Genomic DNA, 21,976 nt, shown 5'->3' with positions numbered 1-21,976 from the left:
CAAAGCATCCAAGTTAATTTTGGAGGAGATGCAAGAGTAGACCAAGGTAATTCTCTGACATTCAAGCAACCTAAGACAAGCAAAACGACAATGCATATCCCAAGGGAAATCCCAGGACTTTCAAGGATGGAGACATGATTTTCTTAAGAGCCCAACTAAAGAAGATTTATTTATCTCTTAGTAAATTCAAGAAACTTAGTCCAAGGTACAATGGACCCTACACAATTTTCAAATGTTTTGGTAGAAATGCTTACAAACTAGAAATTCCACCTCATCTCAAAGTAAACAATGTATTTCATGTGAATCTTGTGAAATCCTATGTCCCTAACTATGATCATGTCCTAGATGATAGAAAATTTGTAAAGCTAACTTAAGGAATCCTTGAAGTACAGCTTGAGAGAATTTCTAGAAACTAGAAAGAAACCTCATAGAAACTGTAGTCTAAGGAAATAAATTGTTCATTGGGAAAGACTTCCCAGAAGAAGATGCAACATGGATCAAGGAGTCCATTCTTTGGAGAGACCATCACGATTTTTTCTCAAGATGAGAACATCTTGATTTCTCTAAGGGGAAGAGGATGTAATATATTTGGCCTTTATAATCTAATGACATTATTCATTTTTAATTTCTATTGAAAAGTTAATTATTATACTCATGAGAACTCCAAAGTTAATTGGCAATCACATTAAGATGCATGTAACATGCAACTCAACTCAAATGAAAATTTGAAACCCCTTACATGTGCAAATCATGGCCAACAAGCCCAAGGAATAAAGGGAACAAAATTTAATGAATTGGACTTAGTAAGAGGGGGTAAAAGGGAGGTAAGAAAAGGGGGAGGAGGTGGTCATTTTGGGTTTCCCCGCTCCCTCCCATCCCCCCTTTTTTTTATAATCAAAATTTTTAATTTTCCCCCTCCTAAAGTTGTGTGTTTCTGCTAGGGGATGAATCCCCCTCTTAATGGGGGAACTAAAAGAAATGAGGGCTATTGATTTGGAGGATGCATTACTAAGAGTGCAACCATAGTATCCATTCTTCACATAAAAATAACAAGTACAACTAGAATAACCATAGATTTTCCTATTCCAAGAGAGATTGAGTAATCTATCAACAGGGAAATAACATTTGGTATCGAGTAAACCTTATCAATGCTCCCCAAAACAAAAACAAAAACAATAATAATGGAAATGCAAGAAATAAATGATAATGCTACAAATGTAATCAACCTAGCAACTTCTAAGATCAATGTCGCAACAAGGGAGTAAACACTAATGCTAATGCTCCTCACAATCCTCTAAGAGAAGAACCTTCAATAATAGAGGGTGTTGGCATGCAACTAGGCAATGAGCAAGACAAAGAGTTGGAGCCCCCACATGTGCTACTGTGTTTGATAAATTACTTAAGCATTTTTACATTCTGTCCTTTCATCCTCTCCTCTCATTGAAACTAGAAAACTACTCTCAACCTACCTCCTCTTAGCACTCTTTGATTGGGAATAGAAGTGTTATTTTTCGTAATAGTGCCCGTTAAATGAACTTCTTTACAATCCTTGTTTACCTACGAAGAATATCACACTCATGCAATTGAAGTACCTAATTAAAGTACCTTGTGCTCATGCATACTAATGCTAATAAGAAGATGCAATTAATAGAATCATGCTATGCACATTAGGCAGCCTATGCTAACATAGGGTAGATAAATGCATTTAGAATTATATGCATAGCCCATCTAATGCTAGTGTTTTTGTAATGTCCTTGTGCTCCCCATAGGACCCCCTCTAGGAGAACTTTCAAGTTTTTTTTAAATTTTTTACCCCCTCTCTCCCCCTGCCAACTGCATGGCAGGAAGAGAGAGAGAGAGTGGAAGAAGTAAAGAGAGGGGGCATGCAACCCCCCAAGTGGCGGGAGGACGTTGCCTCCCCCCCACACCACCTCCTCTATAAAGCCCCATGGGGGCTCGTCGAAGAGGAGCAGAAGCTCCCCCTCCTCCCCACGAACTATCAGGCAGTGGCCCTCCTCCCCGTTGATAGAATCTCCCCCCCCCTCTTGTTGCGAAGCTCTTCCCCCCCTACTGCACATGCAGAACGCCCCCCCCCTGGCGGCAGCAACAACTGCGCACACGGAAGCCTGGGCAGGGAAACCCCCCCCCCCCCCCATTCCGCCAGGCAACTGGCCGTGAGAAGAGAAGGTAGGAAGATAGAGGAAGAGAAGAGGGAGAAGGGGAGGGAGAAGAGAAGGAGAAGAAGAAGGAGAAGGGAAGGGAGAAGAGAAGGAGAGAAGGAGTGAAGGAAAGAAGTGAAGAAGGGAGAGAGAGGAAAGAGAGAAGAGAGAGAAGAGGGAGGAGAGAAGAGGTAGAAGAGGGAAGGAGAAGAAGAGGAAGGGGAAGAAGAGGGAAGAGAGAGAAAAGAAGGGGAAGAGAAGAGGGAGGAAAGAGAGAAGAGGGAGAGAAGAGAAGGAGAAGAAGAGGGAAGAGAGAGAAGAAGGAGAGAAGAGGAGTAGATGAAGAAGAAGAAGGAGAAGAGTTAGTAAGAGGAGATGAAGAGAGGGAGAGAGAGAGAGAGAGAGAGAAAGTAGGAGAATAAGTGGAGAAAGGAGAGAGAGTGAGAGAGTGAGAGAGTAGGAGATTAAGTGAAAAGAAGAAGAAGAGAGGGAGGGAGAAAGAAAGAAGTGAGAGTCAGCAACTACAAGGAGCCACGCCCAAACCCCTCTCTCGAAAAAAGACCCCATCCAACAGTCCTTCTTTCAAACCTGTCAACCCGAAACCCGACAAGGTCCGGACTGCCCAATCTCCGCAAGGCAAATTTCTCCCAAGAAGAAAGTCGTGGGAAATGTAGGCGTCCAAGCCACCGGTAATGCTGGAGGGACGAGCGGAATGACCAACGCAGCACACACGAATCAAGGCTAGGTTTACACACATGAAATGATAGGTTTTTTTTCAATATTTCACATAAAATAATAGGCTTCCACCCAATCTAGTTCATGAACAGTTATCTAGGATTCATGGATCGCGCCCGTGATTTCAATAAACACATGAAATGATAACTCCCGTTCTTAGCATGCAAATGCACAGTTGCATGGAAAATTTAGGCTTTCATGTACTTAAGCCACACAAATACGTGCATAGAAAGATTAAAAAAAGTCATCGGCTAAATGTGAAGGGAGTTAAGGATCATAGATTGTGTCAGTTTATTAAACGACCCTTGTGCACAGAAGATGAGTTTGATGGCAAAATTTTGCATAGCATCGCACTTAGAGAGGATGGAAAGAATGTATGACAAGTCTTGCAATATATTTAATGTGTTTTAAAGATTACCAAGTATGTTAAAAGACGTGCAAGGAATTGAGAATTCACAACTTGGAACCCTAGGATAAAACCCAAGGGGAAGAGAGATTCAACAGAAGTTGAGTGATTAAACACACGTGCTTGTGAGTTGTTTTTAATGATCTTGTCTTAGATTATTGAAAGTGGATATCCTCCTAGTTTAAGCTAGGCTAGTAAGCTGACTCTAAATGGAATGTTGATCAAGGCTTATGCATGGTTGTTTTGAAAAGGATATTTCTAAGTGAATGGGCTGGTTACCTTGGTAAGAGGAGATCCTACTAAGGACAAGTGGTTTATAAGCAAAGTGATTGCTTAATGTAGAAAATGATATTTTCTTGATTGGAAATGAAAGGGATGTTTTCCCTAGAAACTGTTACTATGCTGGTTGCTTCAGCTGTGGTTGATTTCCTAAAGAAATAATTAAGGAAGGATGGCGCTAGCTACCGCGAACCGCCAAACCCTAACCAAGGGGGTTGTGAATCTGTGCCGGGAATGTGGACCGAACCCGCCACGAGAGGTCTCTCCGTGGAAATTACTTGGCATAGGAGGACTCTTGGGTGCCAGTGGGGGCTCCGGCTGTAAATCCCAATGCCTCCGAGCCCTACACACATGTTCTACGTGACTCGAGATGGGATCTCGAGGCCTTGATACTAGTTACAAGGCAGAATATTGGGAGGATAAACCTTCGGGTTTTGTTGCCGGAAGACGGAAGGATTTTTCTGCGGAGGCAGAAAGGAACACTTAATTCTCCTATATGGGCAAGAGACAAACATTAATCTTAAGATAAGTTAAGGAAGTGTTGATCTTTTTTTGTCTTGTCTTCATGTCAGTGCCCTAAATTACGTAAAGGAACCTGTGACTAACGGGTTAATTAAGGAAGCTGGTTTTATGTATCAAACATAATGTGGTAGGTAATTAGATAACTAAAACAACCCCCGAGGGAAGCGTGGTGGATGTGACCAATGGGTCTATACTACGGAAGGGTGGTCTCGGTTAGCCAAGAGCTTTCCTCAAAAGGAAATGTTAACGTGGAATGTTAGGGAAGGTTGGACGATGACCTTAGACAATGTTGGTTAGAACCCTGATTCATACCGTTTTAGGGGACTGGAATGGGACTATGCCCTACGGGCAGAGAGGTCGAGCGATGCGTCCCTCCCGTTTCCCATTCTCTTTGAACCAAGTGCAGTATGAGCCTGCTTTGGTCCACTTGTATCTACGCAAAGTGGAGCGGCTGTCGACCGACGCTAGAAGGCTGTTAGGAAGACTTGACTACTAGGAACTCGAACTTCAGGTCGATCTTGGTGGGAACGCCCGGATAAGTTCCGTTGCGAGGTAGACTCGAGAGGCCCTAATTGGCAAACCCCGTGTCATTCCTTGGGAGTGCCGAGCGGCATCTTCTAGATTGATCTCTCGATGGGTTGCTAAGACGTGTCCCGCAATTTGAGGGGCGTGCACGTTACAATTTCATGTATATATGAAAACACAATTCTTTAGTTTAATCTTAGGTCCTTTAACACTCATTACCTCTCTCCTCAAAGGAAAGTAATTTCACTTCGCCACCCACTCTCACATACACTTATTAGAATAGTTTAGACTTGAAAACCCCTCTTACAATCAATGGAATCCTACATGACTCTCATCTCACCCCTTCTCCTTGCTCTCTATTTCTAAGGTTCCTAACTAATGTCATCTTTCCCCTTGTGTAGGGCTAAAAGGTGTGTGCACAATGATGGTGCTCACTCATGTGCTTGTGTGTCTAAGCTTTTCTAAGTATAGCCTTAGCATACCTCATGTGGTGCTAGGCATACAATGGTGTTATTTAGTGTCTTCCCCCATGGCATGGAAGCATTTGAGAAAAATAGGTGTATTCGAAGCCATAAATTGATGTGCATATGAACAAATGGAGCATAGTGCTCTCTGACCAACCTATCTGGGTGCAAAATTCTAGGCCAAAGAAAAGAAACCTCATTATAGCTTTATTACCTTGCTTTTGCTTCAATTATGGACTCCAATCTTGCAAAAGTAGTAAAATCAAGCATTAAACCCCGGGTGGTCCACTAGAGTTTACTGTATGGTACCATGTGAGTGTAAGGGAGGGGGGTTATTTAAGGGAAGGAATGTACATTTTATAAGGTAAGGTCCCATAAATAGGGGATAGATAAGGGGTATTTTCATATATTTCTTGCACGTAGGTGACGTCTCCTTATTACTACTAGTGAATCCCCCGTGCATTAAACTCACACAACCTTCCCTCTCTTGGCATATTTTTCTTTAGAATATCTCTCTCTAGACTTGGGACACAAGTAGTAAGATTAACCACATCCTATACGTGGTTTCAAGGTCTAAATTATCATAAGCATAAAAACTCTTATATTCATAGTTCATATCTTTTTTTACCATTACAATTTTTGTTGTTTCCATTCTTGGGAGTATTGACAAGGTTTCCTAGACCCAAATTGTTATTCTCCTATTGATAACTTACTCAAGCTTTCATGGAATGGAAAAATTAATGGTTATTCAGGTTGAACATGTTATTTTGGAAAGAACATATCCTCCAAATTAGTAGGCCTAATTGCTTTTAGTTGCCTATTAAGGCTAATTCATCCCTTGGTAGAAACTTGCCATTTGTAGGTTCATGGAAATGCCAAGAGCATATTTTTGCAATGTCACAAAGCCCAAGTAGTAACCCTCTAACATTTACCCCTATTACTTCAAACTAAAAAGCTTATTCATCTTTAGACTTTTATAAGCAAGTGATAGGTATCAACATTGAATTGTAGCTTTAATTTGCACCCACCAAGTCACAATAGCCTAAAAAATAACCTTACCTTGATACCACTACTTCCACCGCATGCACACTGTTCCACTAAGCCTAAGGCATACAAACATTATTCTTGGAGAAAATAAGTAATCTTCCATCTACTTGATCCAGGTTTCGGTATTGGTTTCGACTTTCCTTTCTTCCCCATTAAAATCAAGTGGCTTGACATGTTTGAAAAGAGAGTCTATTCTTTCCTTCTCTTCCATCAAATTAGTAAAATATGTATGTAGTTCTAAGATATTTGGAATACTATTAGTTAAAATTACAAATAATCACTCTAAGGTTTTTGGTTAATATTGTAAGTTACAATGTGCTACTTTGTGACCTTTTTAGCTTGAGAATCGTGTTATTCTTGAGCTCTCTAGAGAATACATAAGAAACGAGGAAAATTATAATGTAAGAAAATGTATCTTTTCACACCAACAAGCTTGTTCTTTATGCTTCAAGAAACCATAAAAAGGAAAAAGAACACCAGGAACATAAGTCCTCTATGCAACATCATAGAATGAATCTCCCATAGATTTATCACAACAAATCTTCATATCCACCAACCACAAATCAAATGAATGCCTAATATTGAATGGAAAATGATCACATAAACTCCATTGTTTATGATCTATAGTCTATTTCCTTCAATCTCTCATAGAACACATTATTTTTCATCGAAAAAATGATTGTCTTTCATTTAATCTCTCTCTCACATATAGTCTCAATCACTTATACATCATAATTCTCATCCAAATACAATAGAATAATACACAATAATCCTCTCCTAGTCATGAATATACCTCTCAAGGGGTATGTTTGATAATATGAGGAGACACCAAAGACTACAATGACCTTTCAAGGCTCACTATGTCACTATCACTTCAATCTTCACTTCAAGTCTTCATCAGCTTCATCTTCACTTATTCAAACTCTTTTGAGCTTATATTATTCCATTTCCAAGATTAGAAAACTTCCCCAAGATAAACATTCATTTATCAGAACACTCACAAAAATAAGTAGAGACTCACAAAAGGTGTATTGAGGATTAATAGAAGCTCAACAAACATCGATAGAAAGCATAAAAACTATATAGCTCCAACCAAAACCAATCTAAACCTGAAACCATTTGACACATACTCAACCATACTCAAACCCAACAGTCCAAAATCTAAGCCTCTCAAACAAAAAGAAAACAAACTAAAATAGAGGAAAAATAGACCCATCAAAATCAAATAGTGATAAAATAAAACACATTAAGTATATCACAAATCATTCAAAAATCATCATGAGCTAAAAGCAAACATATTCAAACCATCCTAGATAATCCAAAATACCTAAAAAACCATTCAAATCCATCAATTCAATCACAAAATCAATCATTCAACATCCAAAAAATAACAAAAAATCCAATCATTCTAGTTCTCAACATATCCCCATAATCAAGGAGCATCCACAATCTTTGAAAAAGAATAAATAAAGCTCTAAAAAACCAATCACCTAAATCATCATCTTCAATCCATTAGCTCGAACTCCATCTAGGCCACAAAATAATACGAGTCTAAACAAATATATATGAAAGGAAAACCATAAACTAGCATTAACCAATCTTTAACAAAAGATAAGCAAACAAACTATTAAAGGATATAATAACTTTTCTTCCTCATCTACACAAAATCCATAGCTTTATCTTCAATCATCATCCAAATTTGATTTGCTCTAACTCCAACTTTGTCTCATCATGATAAGGATAACTCACACACTCACACATCTTACACAAAGAAAACATCCACAAAACATTGAAATCACATTCACACATAGTAGGTTTAGTGATAAATGGGCAAGGGGTAAATATAGGGATAGGAGGAGATAATGCAATAAGCATAGGAATGGAATTAGGATTAGTGCTAAAAAGGGAGATATAAATAGGAAGGTGTTGAGACATCTTCTGATAAGAAAGGAGATCAATTGGATAAAGAGAAGATTGATAGTTAAAAGCTTGGAAGAAGGCATGAGTAGATAAAGACTTTTTTGCAATGTAAGAAAGCACTTGTGAGCACAAGGAATGGATATCAGATTTTAAAAACATACTCCACTGTTGACAATGAACCAACACATCCTCCTCTAAAGGTGGATGCTAAGCATAACCTTTACACCATGGAGTTTTCTAGACATATATTTGCAACCCATCTGAAAGACATTAGCTCCATTGAATGAACATAAATGGATGCTTGTAGAATAGCATCCCCCCCATAAAGATTGATATCCTTCTCATTTGGAATCTGCAAGTCTCCTGTGATATACATGAATGATAATAATTGTGCCTCATGGCAAACTAGATAATCAATAGCATGATCAAACACTGATTTAAGTAAATTAACAAACCAAAGGTTATTCCACCCATCTTCTAGTGCTTCCAAGTCAACAATACTATGGGACATATACGGGACAAACTTCTACTATTGGTATTTCATCCAAAAGGTAGGGGGAGGTGATACAAGATTAACAAAACAAAGAAAGTCTTGATGAAAATAATCAATATACTATTGAAGATAGTCCACCTTAGCAGAAAGAGTATCACTTAATTTGGCTTGGTGCTTTATGCTATCAAGCTCCTCTAGAAAATGTTAAATAGAATAAACTATCGGAACAAGGGGAGGAATAGAAAGTTCAGTTAGTTTACATTTCAAGTCCTCAATTAGCTTATGTTGTACTAGCTTACTTGGAATGCTACAATTCACCCTCACAATTGCCAAGATTAGAAGCTAAAACCACCATCTCAGATTGGGCAGAATCACACTTTTATACCAAGGAGGCTTGAACATCTTTGGCAGCAACTAACTTATCTGTCATAAGAGCAATGGTTACTTTTTGGCCATCCAACAGATTTGTAGCTTTGGTTATCTCTTTGTGAATATCACTTAGAGTGGATTGTTTTAATGTTAAATCCTCCAAATCTTTACTAAGCTAACTAATCAAGGAATCCACCTTTTCTTGCAAACATGTATAGACTCCAATATACACAACTTGGAGAGAAGCGGCCATCGTTGTTTCTAGTGTTGCCTATACATTGGAGACCATCTATGAGAGCATGGGCATAGACAATATTGTTTTTAAGGTTTGCATCCCTTTGCATTGTAAACAGGTTGGTACATGAAAGGAATGCAAGAAGGGAGCCAATAGAAATAGCAAGCACATGACCCTATACAAGAGAAGGAGCAGGAACTAGAATAGAGCATGCACAAGTCTATAGGTGAGAACATTTCCTATTCATCACCCTAGTATGAGGTTCATCTTCCTTATTAGAATTTTCTTGCATTGGAGGAGGAAAAAGAATTGAAGGTGGAGGTTGCACAAGATCATCATCAAAATTAGGAGAACAAGAATGCAACCTAAGGGAGGCTTAATGATAATCACCTTTTGATGAAGAAAAGCCCCATAAGAAATATAGTTGGGCTAGCCTTTCTGAGCTTGTTGTGAAATGTTGATCCATCTTTGTCAAAAGGAACTATGCCCAATTAAACTTCACACCCTTGAGGATTTTAACAAGAGTAGTAAAGCTCCTTAGACAGGCATTTTGGTATAGGCTTGCCAAACATAAAGTGATCATCTGTAAGAATTGGCATATTTACTTCCATATAGAAGAAGATATAATAGCCATTGATACCCCTGAGCTGGTAATGACTTTATGGTGCACCAAGGGGGTAGAAGTCTCCTTTTTAAGAAGAGCAACAATATCCTCACCTGATAATAGATGGTTGCCACTAGGAACATGAGAAGTAGTAAGGGGTAAAAATAGAGCCTCATTGATGTTGATAGAAGATAAATAGAAGCTACGACCATACACTAGCCTGAATGCTTTTTATAGGATTCTAGAAATGAATAATACATTTTAGCATCCACAAGTGGTAATGTGAGGGTAGCAAAAGAATGGAGACCAGCTTGATGAATATAATCTGCATCCAGCAACAAGGAGTAGTTGTAAATCAGTTGTAGGACATGCTGAACCACTATTAGTGGGAGCACCATTTAGACTACATAGGATATACCATATACACATAAACCAAGAAACAAGAAAGGAAATTCCTACAAAACCAATATAAAAAACCACCACTAAGAAAAAATCAGGGAATGACCTAGACTAATAGGACTATACCAGACCAACCTCCAGATAATCCACATTGTATGGAAAAAATACGACATGACCTACATACATATGCAATTGATACCTTCATGATATACAACACATAGGCACTCTAAAACCCCATAATTAGGCACACAAAAGAAAATAAAAATCAAACATATTGTGAACCCTAACACTGACCAGAGACCAAATACAAATGACAATAGACTCACAACCGGATGACAAATAGAAAAGACTAGAACTAAGAAGGCCAACCTTAACCAATAACCCCATCTCTATAAATGAATTTTGTCAATCTTTGGTGCAGTGAAGTGAGTAGGTGACTGCTTGGAGCCCCAAGAGGAACACCAAGGAAAAGGGAATTCTCTTGCAAGAAAATCTATCTTGTAACATCAACAATCTTGTTTATCATGTTTCATATGATCACAATGAAGAAAAGAACACCAGGCACAACAAATCTTCATACAGCATCATGTAGATCTCCCACGGTTTTGATAGAATCAACCATATTCTTCAATATCTTCACAAAATCCATCAATAGAACAAAGAAAGCAAAGAAGTACACCATCTTTGAATGGAAATACATCACATAGTATTCATCTTCAATATCTTCATAGTCTTCTCTCTCAATCTCTCATATACAATCACTTTGTTCTTGTAGAATTGGCTATCTCTGACTCTCTCTCTCTCTCCATCAATAATACATCATATCCTTACTACAATCTCTCAAAATCACTCTCAATAATCACTCTTAGGTCGTGGATACCCCTCCCAAGAGGTATGTCTGATATGAAGAGTCACCAGAGCCACTACAGTGTCCTTTCATAGCTCACTACTGTCACTTCACTCTAGTCTTCACTTGAGTCTTTGGCAGCTACTTCTTCCACTTCCTCCAGCTCTTTTGCACTTGTATTCACCTCTTTCCAAGGCTAGAAAACTTTCCCAAGCTACACTCTCATCCATCACAACACATACAGAAGCATACAGAACAGTCACAGAACAGTACCAGAACAGCTACAGTACAGAATAGAACAGAACAGAACAGAAACAGAAGCTCTACAGAAGACCTATAGAAGGTTACAGAAGGTCATCAAAACCACATAACTCATTCTCAAATCATTCCAAACTCTCACAAACCATTCAATAAACTTTCACAAGATCTCAATCTTCATCAATCAATACTCTATTCCTCCTTACAGAAGACAATCAGAACAAAACAGACCAAAACAGAGCAAAACAGAGCAAAACAGAACAAAACAGAAGGTATACAGAACCTATCAGAACATCACAGAACCATCAAAAAACATCATGATCTTCCAAAACACCATCATTACCATCCAAAACATTCTCAAACCACTTCCAAATCAATCAATCATCTCATAGAATCAACCATTCAGCTCTCAAAAACAACAAAAATCAGCCAAAAAAACAAGTCATTTCAACACTCAACATATCCCCACACTTAATAAGGAAGCGTCCTCACGACCCAGGAAAAAGGGAATACAAGTTCAGGGAAAAGCTCAACTTTGATCTTCAATATCTTCTCAAAAAAAAATCCATCCACCACGACCCCAACTTATAACCTGTTTCTGATAGAAAAATACAAAGAAAGGAAAACTCTTTATACATGAACACTTCTTATCAAACTAAAAAAAATCACAACAAATTTGTAAAGGATATAAGAGTTTGCTTCTTCCTCATCAGCATCAGCTTCAACTCTCCAACCACGAACCCATCACCACAATTCTCCAAAATGTAGCTCGTACACGAAATCCAATAGGAAACCACCACGTTGATTTGACATAAATGAACTCACAACACAAACACTAATACACAACACAACCATCTGAATGACTCCTTCAAAAAGAGAGTTTTTCATTAAAAAGCTTCCACCATACATTGGAAAGGTATCAATGAAGATGATCCCTCCCTCTTAAAAGATTGATGTTGTCGGAAACGATCCATAGATAAGGATTCATCTACAAAGTTTTTGGGAGGATTTTGAAAAAATTGGAGACAACACATCCTTTCCAACAGGACCAAGTATCTACTAGGCAAACAGAGGGCATGAAAATACAATATATCCAGCTGTTGGGAATCAATGCTTACATTGACATTCATGCACAACTTTGGAATAGGCTTGGAATCATTATGAGAGTGCCTATGCATATACGCCAGGTACCAAGCAAAGTGAGCAGTTAATCTCACTGAGGGATCTGCAGACTGTGAATACTGCTGAGCAAAATGAACATAGTTCTGATAAGCTTGACTGGAAGCTGTCCATTCTCCTGGAATTACTGGCCAATTGATCTGCGGTCCTGTAAGGCAATCATCCGAACTCCATCCCCTTCTTCTGGAAATCTGATTATCAAACCCATCACAGTCACTAACCAACTGAGGTGGTTGAGATATAGAAGTGTTAGGAGAGGGTAGTGGAATAAGGGAAAGTGGATGAAGTGAGGGATAGGAAAAATCATAAAAGGAAGAAAAGGTTAAAGAAGGAGTGGCAAAAATTTGTAAGGAATCACTAAGGAAGGGTGTTAACTGATAAATAGGAAATGTAGAGGGTACATTAATGGATGGTGAAGAACAGGGTGGAGAAGGGGAAAATACCCTATCCTCAATAAAGGAACAATATGTAAAAATGGGAATTTGAGGGAAAGATGAAGGTTGGAAAAGAAGGGGTAAAATTATTGTGGAATTAGACTGACAAAGGGAAAGATATATAGCATAGCGGTGAGCCATTTGTTGGTAATAGAGGAGGGTAGGAACAGAAGGTCCCAGAAGAGATCGTCTATGATAGGCATCAAAGAAGGTAGCATCAAATGGATTATGTTTGGAAAGATAGGCTAAGAGATCCATCCTCAGTTGATTAGTACTCTGGGCAAAGGTAGGAGCTGTGTTTTGTCTTTGATTTAGGACCACCGAATCAATCATGGGATGCCACGAATTATCACGACAATCAGCTACTTTGGAGGAATAACTTTGGAACATGTCAGCTATGCGCAACTCCAAATGATTGACATACAAAACAGCCTGTAAGACCACATCCCCCACATACCATGCCATATCTACCTCATCTGGAATTAACAAATCTCCTCGGAGATACATGTACGACATCAACATGGTATCTGGCGTGACAGAATCTTCAAAGACCATTCTGACTACCTCTGTCAACAACTCAGCAGACCAAGCCCCACTCCAGCCATCCTCTAGAAAAGGTAAATCCATTGTGGAAAGCTTCATGTAGAAGACCAACTTCTGTAAGTGGTAGTGGACAAAGAAAGAATGGTCTGGTAGAACATATTCCTGAAATTGCTCAAAGGTAGACCATAACAAGTCCATTCTGGACTGCAATCTTTCCACTTTATCTTGGAATAGAGGGCACAAAGTAGCCTGTCTCTGAAGAGCAGCCAAGTCCTGCTGTGAAAGAGAAGGAATTAATGGAACAGGAGGGCTTGGAGGAACAGAGCGGGACTTTGCAAGTTGATCTTGTAACTGCTGGATTTGGGAGGCTTGGTTGGCCACTGTGTCATTAGCAGTCTGTAAAGCTGAAAGTTTGTCATCTAAGATAGCTTGGAACTCCTTCGCTTCTCTGGACATCCGCTCCTTCTCCGCTGAAAGGCTAGTAACCTGGGATTGAGCCTCTAGTAACTGGGTCTTCAAAGAAGAAATCTCATCACTTTGGGTGGAAACCAGTTGGGTTTGCTGTTCCATTTGCTTAAATAAATCTGCTAGGGTATCTTTAGTAGAAGCTAACTCAGATGTTGCCTTATGCAACTGGTCCTTAGACTGCATGAGCTCTTCATAAAAAGACGCGTACAGCTGTTGAATACAGGCTGTCACTGACAACTCAATGGAACTTTGAATATCTTTACAGAGGAAAGGAATGGCATCTCTTGAGACGAGACTGTTCAGGGAAGGAACTGATATGTCCAATGATCCTTCTCGATGTGCTCTAAACAGGTTATTACAAGTGAGATACCCAGGGAGTTCACTGCCAGAAGTAGCAGGGATATGCATTCAAGGAAGTATTGAAGGAGCTTTATCCGCTACCCTCTTCAAGCGTTTGCGCTGTATGACCAGGGGAGGCGGAGAATCATCATCCTCTATGTCAATGGGTTCTGACTCATCTGAAGGTGGAGGAGGAGGTACTGGATCAGATGGAGGAGGTGGAGGCATAGTCTTCTGTAAACCTGAATAGGTCAAGAAGGCAGACAAATATGATCCATATGTAACATTGGTAACATTACCCTTGGTGACTTTAACAAAATGTTGATCCATTTTAGTGAGGAGGTATGTGCTCCAATCAATAGCAACTCCTTTCAGCACCATCCTGGAAGCTGTAAAAAGCTCTTTGGACAAATAATGGGATGGCGTTTTGGCAGGCATAAATCTGTCCTGAAGGAACTGACACATCGTCTTCCATACGGGATCAGTAATCATAGAAAAGGAAACTCCTGAAGAGTTTATCGCCTTCTTAACATCAAGGATTTCCCTTGTCTGCTTCTGCAACAGCTTGAGAATCTCGTCATTAGAGAAGAGCTTACGAGTGGTCACAAAAGGTTCACCTTTGAAGGGAAGAGATAGAGCCTTCCCTAAGCCTCGAGGTGTCAAAGTCATAGACATTCCTTGGACTAATCCTGTCTTCTTGCTGTAAGAGGCCAGAAACTCATCACATAACGACGGATCCTCTGGAAGCAACGGAAAAGGAGTGGCCACAAAAGCAGCAAGTCTCGCCTTCGTGAGAGGCTCAAAAGTAAGTAGGGAAGAGTAATCCCTACTAACTAATGGGACGTACTAGATAGGGGGAGGATCATGAGAAGGCGCCATTCAGATGGTTACACACACCACAAACACAAACAATCAAGGAGAATGCCTGCAAAGCAACAGACAAAAACCAAGGATAAGAGAATTACCAAATAAGAAAACGTGACTCGACCAACTAACCCCAAGCAAACCACATCCTAGAAAAAATTTGACATGACCTTGAGACAAATGCGACCGAAAGCTTCATGCTATGCATCAGATAAACACCCAGAACCCCGTATCAGGCAATAAAAGAAAAAAAAACTACATACCGTACCCGTAACCTTAACAAAAACAGTAAACCAAAACAATACCATATCCGACACATATCAATACTACATCGATGATAAACCAAGACTGGACCTTGGAAAATAACTCCAATGACTGCGCATACCCATCCCACGAAACGGTTCATTAAAAAGGGGAAGTAAGTGCAGTGAGGGGGGAATTAATTTAATAAAGGGTTGATTTTAATAAATTATTAAAAATGGGTGAATTTTTATTAGGTGATAAACCTTAGCAAGAAAATGGCGGTTCCTTATTAGAAATTTAATTACCAATTATTAGGTGAAGCGGTGCAGTTATGAGATTCCCGGACTTCGATTCCCGACTGGGTCTCTAAATTCAATTCATTGATTACAAATTAAGGTGATGTGGAGAGCTTTTTTGCCAGTGCGTGCTCATGTGACGGCTGGTTCTTTTTAATTAAAATTTTAAAGTGCCTCTGTAGCGCACGTAGCGCGTGCTAAGTGAACGGCTGGTTTATTTTAATTAAAAAGAATGTGTGTTGAGCGCGAATGCGCGTGGAAACTGTGGGTGAATTAAAGGATTCATTTTAACAATTAATTTGTGATTAAGGGAAAAATGAAAATAAATAAAGCACATAAAATAAATACCTGGAAGGGGTGTGTATGTAATGCAGAAATGCGCACGGAAGAGTCTCCCAAAAGAAGTGAATCCAGTAAAGGAAAAGTAAAGATCACTGATGAAACAACAACGACAACACCTTAGCGGATGTGTGGATTTGATTGTTGTTGGTTTTGATTTTTTTTAAAATTATTTTTTTATTAGTTTTTAATGTTTTTTTTGTAGTTTTTTTTTGTGTTAAGTTGTGATTATTTATGGTTGAATAAATGGAAAATGATGAAGGGAGGTGAGGGGAATTTGTGAGAATTTTTTTAGAATTTTTTAGAATTTTGTACTATGTTTAAATGAATTTTCGACATTTATTGGCAATTGGGGGATTAATTAGGAAATATTGAATTTGCAGAAATTTTAGGGTAGGTAATTTTTGACGGAAAAACTCTCAAAAATTGGCAAAAAGCAAAATGAATTTTGAGAAATTTTTCTGCATTTTTTAATGAAAAAATTAATATAAAAATTAATTAAATCATATAAATCATGTTAATCATATAAGTAAATTAGAAGTAAGTCAGTTAAGTCTGGTTAGTGTGGGTAAGTCATGTTAGTCACATGAAGTCAATTCATGTTAGGTTAGTCAGGTTGGATAAGTCAGATAAGTCCAGTTAGTAGAAACTAACCTAAAGGGGGTTAGGTAACCTAAGGTGGGTTAGGGTTAGTGGGATCCTAGTGAGGGTTAGGGTTAGGGTTAGGGTTAGGGGTAACTAACTAGGGTTAGTGGGTTAGGGGGTGGGGTTAGGGTTAGTGTTAGGGGTCCTAACCCTAGGTAGGTTAGGTTAACTCTAATGGGGTTAGGATAACTAAAGGGGGTTTAGTGAGGTTAGTGGTTAACTTGAGTTAAGTTAGTGGTTAACCAAAGTTAAGTTATTTGTTAACCTAACCTAGGTTAGTTTTAACTTAACTTAGGTTAGTGATTAACTACACCAAGGTTAGGGCTAACCTGGGAATCGTTAGAGGAGGAGGAGGAGAGAGGTGTGGAGGAGGTGGAGGTGTAGGTGGGGGTGGAGGTGGAGGTGGCGGTGGCGGTGGAGGTGGAAGTGGAGGTGGCGGCGGCACGGCCGGGGAGCGGCGGTCCACGCGGCGGCGGCGACGAACGGGCAGCTTCCGGCGGCGACGGCGGCGAGTCGGCTGGTCGGCGGCTCTGGTCAGGCGGCAGCGGGCGCTCCACACGGCGGCAGCGCGGTCCACAACGACGGCGGCAGCACAGTGACGGGCAGGAGGCGGGGGAGGGAGGGGAAGAGTAGGGAGGAGGAGAAGATGGAGGGGAGGGAGAAGGCGAGTGGGAGGAAGAAGGGAAAGAAGAAGGGGAAGGAGGAGTAGGAGGAGGAGGGAATGCAGGAGGGGGAGGGGAATGCAGGAGGAGGAGGGGAGAGGGAGGAAGAAGGAGAAAGCAGGGAGGAAGAAGGGGAGGGAGGAGGAGGCGGGGGACGCAGGGAGAAGAGGGAGAAGAAGGGGAAGGTGGGAGGAGGCGGGAGAGGGAGGAAGAAGAGGAAGAAGAAGGGGAAGGAGGAGTAGGAGGAGGGGAGGAGGAAGGTGGGAGGAGGGAGGGAGAGGATGAAGGTGGGAGGAGGGAGGGAGAGGAGGGAGGGACGCAGGGAGAGGGAGGTGGTTGGAGGGAAGGGGTCAAGTGGTTGGGGGGAAGGGGTGGGCAGGGTGGGTGGGCAGGGTCAAGGGGAATAGGGGGTTGGGCAGGGTCAAGGGGGCACGTATCCCCGTCCCGCGCACGTGCGCCGGGCGGGGTAAAAAAATTTGCCGTGAAGGGATTGAAATGGCACTGGGATGATGATACGGGTCATGCGGACACGACCAGGGCGCGTGGAGACCCGTAAAATCGAAAAAGGGCGCGTTCACGCGCAAAACGGGCGCGCGAATACACGTAAAAATAAAGAAAAATTAATAACTCCCAATCCGGACGGCAAAACGAAATAGCGTAAAAACAAAAAGTGGGCAGGACGGCAGGGGGAAAACAAGAAAAATATATGACGGAGGGTTCGGGAGAGGGAAAGGGCGGTCACGTGCAAAAAACACAAAAAACGAACCAAAAAACGCAATTAAAAATTAATATCGAAAAATCCATGCAGCGGAATGAGGTGCACAAAAAAAGAAAACTATGCAGAAAGATGTGCCCGACAATCCTGTCACATCAAAACATAATTATGACGGAGATAAGACGCGTTCACATGGGAAAAACCCAAAAAACAAACCCGAAAATGGGATCGAAAATTAATATCGGACGAACCGTTCACCAGAATGACATGCAGTAAGAAGGAAAAATGTCCGCAAGAAGGGGGGACATAGGGTTATCATGTTAAAACGCAGTTCCGGTGGAAGTAGGAGGGGTTCACATGTGAAAAACTCCAAAAATATGCCAAAAAACGTAATTATAAATTAATAAGTAAAAATCCGAAAGTTGAAAGAGGGAGGAGGAAAAAGGAAAAAGGTGGGGGAAGACACAAGGGACACAGTTGGCAGATCAAATTGGAATTCCGATGCAAACAGGGCAGGTTCACATGGAAAAATGTCAAAAATACGCATGAAAAAGTCGTGAAAACCCGGAAAATTAATAACGGACAAACCGTGTATCGGAATGATGCGGAGGAAAAAGGAAAAATGTCAGGGGAAAAGTGGTGGTCATGGCTATGACGTCAGAGCATGATTCGGAAGCAAAAAAAGTGCGTTCACATGGAAAACCGGCTAAATTGCGTAAAATGCTTCAAAAATTAATAACTCAAAAACCGTGCACCGAAACAAGGGTAGGTAAAAAGGAAAAATGGTCAGTGCAAAGGAAGGAACGGGGCTATAAGGTTGGATTTGGACTTCAGTGAACGTAAGGTGCGTTCATATAGTAGGACCTCAAAATCAAGGAATGAAGGAAAACTGCAAGGGAACAGCCCCAAGGGTGGGTGGAACATAAACGGGTGGGTGGAAAGGGATCCCATGAAGGTAAAAACAAGGCAAGGCATTCATGCATGAACAGGTTGAGGCATATGCAGGGGACATACAATGTAGACGCGCAGGGACGCGTCCCCACACTTAAGACCTTAACGGATAGGGTTAACCGAGCAACAGGGACCTAGGACCACGCCATAGACCATCCACTAACGTCCCCACAATTAAAACATGAACGTCACGAAGAACCCAAAGTGTAGGGTTAGAAAAACTTGGCCCATTTTGTCAAAAAGCAAGGTTGAGTGTCGATGGCACGTCCAGTGTTGTTGTCGACGCTGGAGGGACCAAGGCATCTTCTCGGCACACGTTCGTCATGGAAGGGACCACGCGGCAGCACCCAGGGAGGTAGCTGATGGAAGGAATCGCAGGAAATTCGTCGATGATGAGGGATACTATACTCAACTCACAATCACTCAAATGAAATGAAAGAACAGTCACTCGCCCCATGACTAATATCACTCGAGGAAGCATGATTAAAACCCATATCTCATACCCGGTTGAGGAATCGACAAGGGGGAATGGTGCAGAAGGAGTATGCCAAGGTGCACAATTGATGGTGCATTAGTGCGTCCAACCCGTCTGGCATAGGTGCAAGGAGGAAGGCAAGGGAGCCTTACAGTGCAGTGTACAGAACAGGGTGATGTGTCTTGTGATGACGGTAAAGACCCATCCCGTGGGTGCACAGGGAAAGTGGAACATACCTGACTCCAAGTGTCGTACCGTCCCTCAAACGCACCTCTCGGTAAGTGATTGAAGAAACTCCAGTCAAACTCAATCCACCCTCTGTCTCACTCTCTATTGATAGATACAAAAGGGCAGCCTTTTCTTGAAACCCATTGATGTAATCCTCACAGTCACTTGTGCAAAGGTTGTATGCCTTGTGTGCATTTGATGGTGCAACTGTGCATCCCGCCCTGTGCCGACATACAGTGCAAGAAGGAAGGCAAGGAAGCCTTATGGTGCAGTGCACAGAAACAAATTGTGCTTTGTGCATTGAGAGGCCCATTCCCTACGTGCAACACTTCATTCACACTTCTCACCTCTCATTTGATTTGAAGGGAAAAGACTGGTCTCTCGCCCCACCCTCTGTCTCACTCGTTGTTGATAGATACAGAGGGCAACCATACTCACTTCCCCATCCGGTTAGGATGAAAGCTCACGTCACTCTATTGTTTGTCGATGAAGATCACATCATCAATTGTTAAAGAGGCGTACCCAGGGAGGTAGCCATCACATCGAATATTGTATTGGACAGGAACATGTCGTCTGCTGGAGGACAGGTAGTCACTTTGCAAAGAGACCCAGGACACAGCGTACCAAGGGAGGCGGCTTCGGAATTGGATCCTAGGGATATCAATTAATGAATCCACTTTCTGGACTGCTGGGTGTTACCACCTTTTCCATAGCCAGCTTCTCGCCCAAGGGTGTTTATCACCTTTTCTGGGAACGAGGCCTGCTACGACAGGGAATTTCTTCCTTTTCTCTCATAACAGATTTTTTTTTCTTTTTCTTTTTCTTGTTTTTCCCTATTCTCGAGGGTGTTTCCACCTTTTCTCGAAGAATAGGTCGGCATGACAGGGACCTAAGTCCTTTTCTCCCATGACCGATATGTTTTGTTTTTTTTTTCTTCTTTTTTTTTCAATATTGAGCAAGGGAATGGTAGAAAGACCATTTGTCAGAACCCACCTCGCCACTGTCGCTGGTGGAAAATAGAGGATAAGAGATCAAGGCTGGAAGGGGGGTTTAAGGGGATAGAGGGTTGCGTCCACTTCATCAGAAATGGCTGAAGAACGGCTATTAGAAGTAGCATCATAAGAAGTACAGTGCCGCGCCAACGAGGGAAAGGATCAAGTGTCCGTAATTGTCAAGATCCCCAAGGAGGGAAGTACTTCTTCAAGCGATATCCAATGATCAGAAAGGGATCATCAGAGGCATCAACGGTCTGTACTTGGACAGAACCATTAGGGTTGACGGCAAGTACCTTATAGGGGCCCATCCACCACTATTGGAGCTTGCTAGGAAACTTGCCAAATCGTGAATCATAGGCTAGGACCAAATCACCTTCTTTGAACTCCTTGTGCTTGATGAAACTGTCATGGTAAGCCTTGCGTCGGGCTTGCGTGGCTTCCATGCACTGTAGAGCCATCCTGCGAATTTCGTCCAGACATTCCAAGTGCAGGAGACGGCGTTGCAGTGAATCATCCTCCCCCAAACGCTCTTTGATAGCCACTCTCAAAGAGGGTAGTTCCGATTCAACAGGAAAAACAGCTTCTGTTCCATACACCAGCTGGAAGGGTGTCTGTCATGTTGCTGCTTTATGGGATGTTCTATACGCCCAGAGGGCCTCTGTAAGTAGATCGTCCCAATCACGACGATGTGCGGCAATCGTTCTTGTCAGGATCGAGCAGAGGATGCAATTCGTGACTTTGACTTGGCCGTTGGCTCTGGGGTAATAAGGAGTGGACTTGCGATGGCGGATCTTATACAACTCTGTCAACTCTTCCATGACTTTGTTGAGGAAATGAGTGCCTCTGTCACTTACCAGCTCTAAGGGACTACCAAAACGGGTGATGATATTCTCGTACATGAACATGGCCACGCTGTTACCATCGTCCCGCTTGAGGGCTTTAGCTTCACACCACTTTGTGACATAATCTGTACATACGAGGATGTATCGGTTCTGCTTCCTTCTGGTAGGAGGATCGATTGGACCTACGAAGTCAATGCCCCACTTCTCAAACGGCTTCAAAGGAAGGATAGGTTGCACTGGCATGGCACTTGTCTTCATGGGTTTCCCCATTCTTTGACAAGCATAACATCTTTTACAGTAATCATAGGCATCCTTATGAATGGCAGGCCACCAATATCCTGCTAGCAGAACCTTCCTAGCTGTAGCTTCTCCTGCAAAGTGACCTCCACATGGCTCGTCGTGGCAAGCCTTCATAACAATCCCAATCTCATCTCCTGCAACACATCTTCTGAGCACTTCATCTTTGCCTTTCTTGTACAGTGCACCGCCTAGCAGG

General features: G+C 41.5%; 1 non-coding gene across 1 annotated transcript; it reads right to left on the bottom strand.

The window, feature by feature from the left end:
• Positions 1–11,774: 11,774 nt before the first annotated feature.
• LOC148018395 (small nucleolar RNA SNORD36) lies at positions 11,775–11,843 on the bottom strand. The gene has a single exon (XR_015687795.1). It is a non-coding gene; the product is annotated as a small nucleolar RNA SNORD36 (small nucleolar RNA).
• Positions 11,844–21,976: the final 10,133 nt, after the last annotated feature.

The sequence above is a fragment of the Lygodium microphyllum genome, chromosome 21, assembly GCF_053477565.2.
Source record: "Lygodium microphyllum isolate KBCC chromosome 21, Lygodium_microphyllum_v1.1.10, whole genome shotgun sequence".
Lineage (NCBI taxonomy): Eukaryota > Viridiplantae > Streptophyta > Polypodiopsida > Schizaeales > Lygodiaceae > Lygodium > Lygodium microphyllum.
Note: the sequence above shows the minus strand (reverse complement) of the source record. Positions and strands in the feature narration are given on the sequence as shown.